Here is an 8,027-nt window from a genome sequence, read left to right as displayed (position 1 = left end):
AAAAAATTGGGGCACGCCACCACAGTAACACAATCCTCTATAATGCAGAGTGAAAGAGCCTGAGTTTCTATCCCCAGGTCTTCCTGTGCTTGCCAGGCCTGCACGTGCAGGCCCGTGACCCTGGCTAGCTAAGACTGGCAGTAGATAATGATGCGAAGATCCTGTAGAGCGCCTGTCTCTGTCTCTCTTTCTCAGAGAAGAAAAAGAAAGCATAAAAATATTGAAACCACTAAGAATTTTAAAATACTGTTCATTTTCTCAAAACTTGCAAAAAAATGATCATTCAGACCATAAATTAATTCTAACTTTACTCTTCATACTACAAATTTTATAGGTAATCAGGAGTAAAGAGTATTATTTTTCCAGGATATGTGTCCCCAAGAAACCCAAAATAAATATCCTATTTTTAAATGGTGAACATTATTTTTATTTCCATAGAATAAAGTGTATTTTGCTTGAAATATTCTAGTATTCATAAGGGAGACAGAACTATCTCAAGTTTTAACACATCAATTGCAAATTCCGTTGCATTTAAACTAGATATTTAAGTCCGAATATAATCAAAGAAAAAGGAGAAATTAGCCAGCAGCTAATAATGAGATTCCCTGGTAAAACATTAAGTTACCTCACTGAGTTATTGTAACTTGGAAAAGGATTGTGGGAATTTCTGCAACACATATTTGTAATCAAACTTTTTGTACCTGCCTAATAGGTGTGTGTCATCACATATTAGTTATGACATCCAAGCCAATTTGGGGCTAAGGCCCTCCTATCTCTCTGATCGTTGCCTACAACATTGCCATTTCTTCATTCATGAAGAATGATCATTTTCTGGGTGACCTTAGACCAATTCACTTCTCCTCCCTGTCTTACTAATTCTCAAGCATAACTGTAAAACATGCTGGGAATGCAAGGCCCTGAGATAAGCTCTCAAAGGCTGGAACAACTTGGGCTGGGCTTCTACCTCCTCTTCAAACAGGATACCTTTTAATGCTTTAGCTCAGGGTGGCAATTAACCCCCAGTGTATAAAAACCAGAGCAGCAGTTTTGCAGGGCTGCTGAGCTACAGTGCAATGTAAATTTAGGACTCCGTCCACACCAGGCACTTTTCCTGGGTCTGGGAGACTGGGCTCATCATAATGCTAGTCATCTGTCGGCTGCCTACCTCTGAGAAATAAACCTACTGCATGTAAATTTGTGTATGAGATTTCTGTCTTACAGGAGTCACACAAGTAGTAGAAATTGCAGCCCAAGATACAGTGGTCTGAAATGGCAATTGCTGCACAGTGAACCTGCTTCAAATTACATGTTTTCTTTTTCATTCAGGTTGAGAACTTTTTAGTTCTTTGTATCGTGAATACTTTCTGACTGTATGCTAACACAGTGGATATTAGGCTATTAAAAACAAAAACAAAAACAAAAAGAAAACTGGGCTGGCAAGTGGCATGGTGGTTAAGGGCACTGGACTACCACATGGAAGAACATGATTCGAGTCCTGGACCTGGTGACTTGCTTTCTATCTCTTGCTATCTCTTTGTTTCTCTCTGGTCAAATTTAAAAAATAAATAAAGTAAATAAAATAATTATTTTTAAAAAATGCTTTAAAAATTTAAAGTTAACAGGATTGGCAAGTAGTTTGGTGGTTAAGGCACTGGACTCCCACACAACTGACTCTCGTTCAAATCCTAAACCTGGTATCTTGCTTTCTTACTTCCTTCCCCCTCTCCCTCTGTCTCTCACCAGTCAAGATAGAGAACAACAATAATAAGTAAAATTTAATTCTTTCAAAAATATTGTTATCTATAAATGAAAAAAAATTCACAATAAATTCCAGAAGAAATAGCATTTTATGGGCATTGTCTCAGGCAAATGATTCTGTCCTAAATATTCTAAACTATGGAAATAAATAAAATAAATAAATGAAAACCAAGACCAGTTTTATTTGAGAGAGGTGTGAATGTAGTCAAGAAAGTTGGAAGCCTTCATAGTTTGGAGAAAAGCAAAAGTTTAAGGTATATACATATTATAAAAAAGGTTGTTGTTTGACTAAGTAGAATGATCACATCTTACCTCATTAATTTAGGAAAAAATAGTTGGCTTTCTGTCAATGAAATGGGTGAATGGGCAGAAAACAGGAAAACTGACAGCCCTTGACCAAGTTCCATCTCTTCTGGGCATATTTCACGAAAGTTGTGTTTTGGCTTCTTGGACTGGCTGCTGAAGGATTGTAAGCCAGACTTCGAGTCATATATTGTTTGACTATTATTCTTTTGTGAATTCAGTCTCTAGAAGATAATTTAATTTAATACAGCTCACATGAGTAGGTTACAAAGAAATCCTTCCTTGAGAAAGTACTTAAATATAGCTTCTATTTATCTAAAAGATGTCCAAAAGAGTACATTTAAAACATGAGACACTTTGATATAATAGGAATGACAGTAACATTGAAACTTCTTAAATATAGACTTGTCTAAATAATTGTCATAAATTTGGACACCAATGAACAGAAGAATGAAAGAAAAATAAAGAAAGAAAAAGGATGAGAGGGAGAAAGAGAAAAGGAAAGAGAAGAGTAAGGAAAGAAGGAGAGAAGGAAAAAGAGATGTGGGAAAAGACAATGGAAGCCACAGAAAAAGGAACTCTGTGAGGCTGATAGGGAAGATGCAGCAGATTCATGTTCCAAGATCTCCCTGAATACACTGGGCAAGCATGTGTATGCCCATGATCTGGGTCAAGCTCAAACTTGGGAGTAGATCACTTTATCAGGATACTTTGGGTTTGCTTCTCTTTCTCTTTCTCTATCTCATTTATTCATAAAGGTTATAAATGAATAAACGTATTAAAAATAAAATGAAAACAAAACTATCACCCTGATTTTCAGAGTGGCTGAACCATTAAAAAATATAATTAACAATGAAAGATAATATGTATTATGAAATATGTTAACAATGGTTGTCTAAAATTTCTTACTTTATGCATATAAAGCAAAAAATGTGAGAGAAAAGAGTCCTTGACCCAGAAGCTTGAAACTCACACCAGGCATGTGTTCATACATGTCTAAAATCCCAAGAGGAGAATGGGAGGGAAAAGATTGCAATGTGGCCATCTGCCCATTGGGTGCTTTCTCACTTTCTGTCTCTCTTTGTCACTCTGGTGAGTGCATATGCCTTATAGCAAAAATCTCTCTAAAATAAATGAATATATAAATAAATAAATGACAGAAGTAGGGGACCAATAGATAGCATAATGGTTACATTTTTAGACTGCCACATAGTTGACTGTGATTCAAGTCTCAGAACGGCAGCTCAAAACTCATGCTGGTCACATATGCATGTGTGCCTAAAATCCTGAGAGGAGAATGGAGGAGAAGGAATTTTGATATGGCTATCCCCACTGGAAAGTGATTTCTCACCTTCTGTTTCTGTGTCTCTTTCTGTCTCTCCGGCAAGCTCACGTGCCATGTGAGAGAAGTTAAAATATATTTATTCATTCCTAGTATTGATAATTAGATAAAAATTCTGTTATTAAGAAATTTAAAAAGGTGGTAGAATGTCATTTTGTGATACTGAAGCCATATGGGAAATCCAGGTTCAGATTCCAGTTTTACCTGAACACCCTAGGTATGGCCATAGAAACCTGTGATCCTGATTGACTGAAAGTCTTTGTGGCACAGTGAAAACCTACTGAGGGTATCTGTCTCTCTCTCATTCTGTCTCATAAAAAAAGATAGATAAATAAATATATAACTTTTTGAGAGGTTTTTGCCATAGGGCTTGTGCGCCCGCCAGAGAGAGAGACAGAGAGAAAGAAAACGAAAAATCATCCCCCCCCCCGTGGGGGGGGATGGCCACGCCACAATCCCTTCTCCTCCATTCTCTCTGGATCTGGGCACATACGCACACACACACGGTGTGAGTTTTAAGCCACCGGGTCCAGGACACGAACCGCGGTCGACTACATGGGAGTCCAGCAACATAGCCATTACGCTAACTGCTAGTCCCCTTGATGTACATTGATTAAATGTATAAAATAAATTTTAAATAATACAGTAGAGAAGACATACTATTAAAAAGAAAAACTCAATGTATCCTTTAACACATTCATGAAACTAACAGTAACATACTTGTGTGTGTCCACACATAGATACACACATCAAAATGTGTCAAAATCAGTTTATAATTCAAAAATTATACAGACTTTTAAATTTAGGAATACAAAATACGTAAGTCTAAACTAAGATATTGCCAATCATAACAGTTAGTATGAAAAGCCATTTGTGTTTATTTATTTATATTTTATTTATTTATTTTTGAGAGTTTTTTGTTATAGGGTGTGTGCATTTGCCAGAAAGAGACGGAGAGACAGACAGACAGAAAGCGAGAAATCACCCCACAGGCGGATGGACACACTACAATCCCTTCTACCCCACTCTCCTCTCGGGATATTGGGCATGCACGCACAGGATCCTGGTGTGAGTTTACGCCCCTGGGTCTAGGACTTGAAGCATAGTCAACTACATGGGAGTCTAACAATGTAGCCATTACATAATCTGCTGGTCCCAAGTCATTTTTATTTAAAACTTAATGTTTTATTTGACATCCAAGAATACATTTCCTTCTTAAAATACATGTATAAAACTCATAAGAAACTCATAAATGATTTCTTGGCAGAAATTAATATAATTTATCTCATATAGATACAAAATGTACATGAGTATTTTTACATAATTCAGTATTGTTGAATCGGTAAGATATTACATCCAGCTTAATGAAGAATATAAAGAACAGATAGTCCATAGATCTGGGGTACTGTAATGCATTTTAAATATATATATATATATAAATATATTTTTTACAAATCCTCCTTCTTCCACAGTGAATGAGAGGAGTCAATTGAACCTCCAACTGACAGAAATTATTTGCATGTTTTTTGAAAATATATTATTTTGGCAATCCTATGCCTTTACAATTTAAGAAACTGAAAAAGTATCTCAAAGGCAATGAGAAACCACACTTCCCCATAGGATCAGAATCAGATAACCCTTGAGGGATGTGTTCTGGGAAAAAAAAAAAATAGTGTCCCCAGAAGCACAATTATTTTTCTACACTGCTAAGAAACTCATGAAAAACAATAATAAAAAGTTACTTAACATTACCCTGTGCAGCTACTCGGGATGATTCTTGTGCATTAGTCATCTGACCCTCAGAGCAAAAATATTTTTCTTGGGCAAGGAATAATATTTTAGCATATTTTTAAACACATTATGTTTAATATATAAAAAAATATATGAATGCAATATAATATGGTAAGAAATACAGAAATAGAGATTTAGAGTGAAATGTGATTTACAGATACAAATTTGGGGATTAATCAGTTTTAAATTACTTTTTAAAAATAAATTTTGCTTAGAATGAATCTCTTTCTTTGGCTTAAGAATCTGTTTCAAACACTTCTGTCCCGCCTTAGGCCACACCAAGCCTCCCAGTGGAAATAATGTTGCTGAGGTTTATGCCGTGTATCTATCAATTTTCTCATCTACCTTACGCACTTGACATACAAGGAAGAGTACTGAGGCAGAGAACAGATAAAAATGCTATGTTCTCATAACCACACGCGCTTTTTTTCCTCTTCCTTTTTTTTTTCTTTGCGAGAGAGAGAGAAAGTGAGACCCCAATAACTAATTTTTAACAGGGTCTTGCCATGTTATGATCTTCCTGCCCCAGCCTCCTGAGCTAGGATTACAGGTACGCGTTATTGTGCTCAGTGTGTTCAGACGGGCCTGGAACTGAATCTGGACCTCCCGTGTAGCTTTCAGCCTCCAAGTCTGTGTTCCACCATAGCTGAACTAACATACTCATGTTTTTATGGGTATTTTTATTACTTCACATTTACAGAGATTTCCTTTTGTCAAATTTGACCAAGAAAAATTAAATGACTTATTTAATGGCAGTTCTTAATATTTTCAGGTCGTATTTGGTTAATAACACAAAGATTAATGCATTAGATAATGGAGAAGTCTATTCGAATCTTGTGTCTCCACTAAACAGTGATGATTAACCTCAAAATCTCAAACTTTTGTTATCTGAAATTTCTTTCCAACCTTTTGCGTTCTAGGAAATTATTTATACGTGAACCACACTGCCCTACGGCTCAGAAAAGACTGATGACAGACTCCCATGACAAGACCAGACATACACTCCAAAATTCCCATTTTTGGTTTAAAAAACTACTAAGTAACTGTTTTCCTTCTCTGAAACTACCTAGACATGTTCAGTTCACATACAAGCAGTCTTTAACAGGTTAGTGGAAAATGTATATTATGAGAAAACTATGCATGGACACCAATTGTTTTCATGTGTTTGCCAAAATAAGTTCTCATTCTTTGAGAACTTATTTCTAGGTTCTAGCAGGCAAGCACACCTACTTGTTCACTCTTGACTGGAGAATGGTCCTCCTTTATTGGGGATGCTCATCGTCTTCGATAGAGTGCCACTTTGGGAGGCACTTACAGGGAGTGGTGAGGGAGGAAGGAGACACTTACCTTGCCAGCCAGATGAACTGATTCAACTCCAGAGATCAATGAGGTGACAGATGTGGCAGCCAGATTGTCTTCACATCCTACCTTCAAACTTCAATTTCATCATTCAGTGAACTTTTGGAAATACTTTTGTAAAAATAAATCTTTTTTTTTTTTTGAGAGGTTTTTCACTATAGGGCACGTGCGGTCGCCAGACAGACAGAGACAGAGAGACAGAAAGCGAGAAATCACCCCCCAGAGGGGATGGCCACGCTGCAATCCCTTCTCCTCCATTCTCCTCTCAGGATCTTGGGCACGCACGCACACGCGCCCGGCGTGGGTTTTAAGTCACCGGGTCCGGGACGCGGTCGACTACGTGGGAGTTCAGCGACATAGCCTTTACGCCAACTGCTGGTTCCCTGTAAAAATAAATCTTTAACCAACAATATATAGAAACAAGTCCAGAAAGTCAATGAACTCTATAGTAACTTGTCTAAGAGGCCAATTTACTATTTTCCAATCAAATTTGTAGGAAGCCAAATTATCTCTACTAACTAGCCCAGGAAACTAAACAATAACCTCTGTAATCATCCCTTCCTCATAACCAGACTTGATTGATAACTGACAGCTTTCATTAAAAAAAGGGGGAAAAAAGAATAATCAAATTAAAAATTGGGCAAAAGAACTGAATAGATAGCTTTCCTAAGAAAACTTATGAATGGCCAAAAGGCATATGAAAAATTCTTCAAAATCTCTTGTCATAATGGAAATGCAAATTAAAAAAAACAATGAGATACCATTTAACCCCTGTTAGACTAACAAAGATTAAAAAAAATAATAAAGAGTGAAAAATGCTAGAGAGGCTGTGTTGAAAAGGGAACCCTCTTACACTGTTGATGGAAATGTAAATTAGTACAACCACTTTGGAAAACAATATGAAAAACCTATAAATAGAACCACCATATGACCCAGTGATCCCATGCCTTGGTATTTATTAACGTGATAGTAAACACTCAGTCAAAAAGACACTTGCACATTCTTGTCTACTGTAGCATTATTCACCTGAAGCCTTCCCTTTTCATTAGAAGGCTTTCTGCTACTTTACCTGCTTTAGAGTCTTTGCTGAGTGACTGTTTGAATAAATGACCTTTGCTTGTTCTCATTTGGATGGTCTTTATTTATTTCCGCAACATAGATCCAAATATTTTCTCAGTTTTACCCAGTTTGCCAAAGCAGTATGAACTGTAAAATCACCCTACCTATAACTTGCTACTCCTTTCTGTAAAGCAAAGTTGTTGTGTGAACACACTGTGGTGTTTTGGACAGCTGAGCATCTCAATACTCTCCCTATGGGAATAGCTTGAATAAAAACATTTCCTACTTTGTCATGAACAAGATATTCTTTCTACAACCTAAACATTTATTTGCAAAATGAATTTGGTAATATCCCTCTTAAAAAATTCAATGTTTATTTTGATATTTAAGCCAGAAAAAAAGAATAAATTTTAAA

This window comes from Tupaia chinensis, unplaced genomic scaffold, assembly GCF_000334495.1.
Source record: "Tupaia chinensis unplaced genomic scaffold, TupChi_1.0 Scaffold000536_1, whole genome shotgun sequence".
In the NCBI taxonomy this organism is placed as follows: Eukaryota; Metazoa; Chordata; class Mammalia; order Scandentia; family Tupaiidae; genus Tupaia; species Tupaia belangeri.
Note: the sequence above shows the minus strand (reverse complement) of the source record.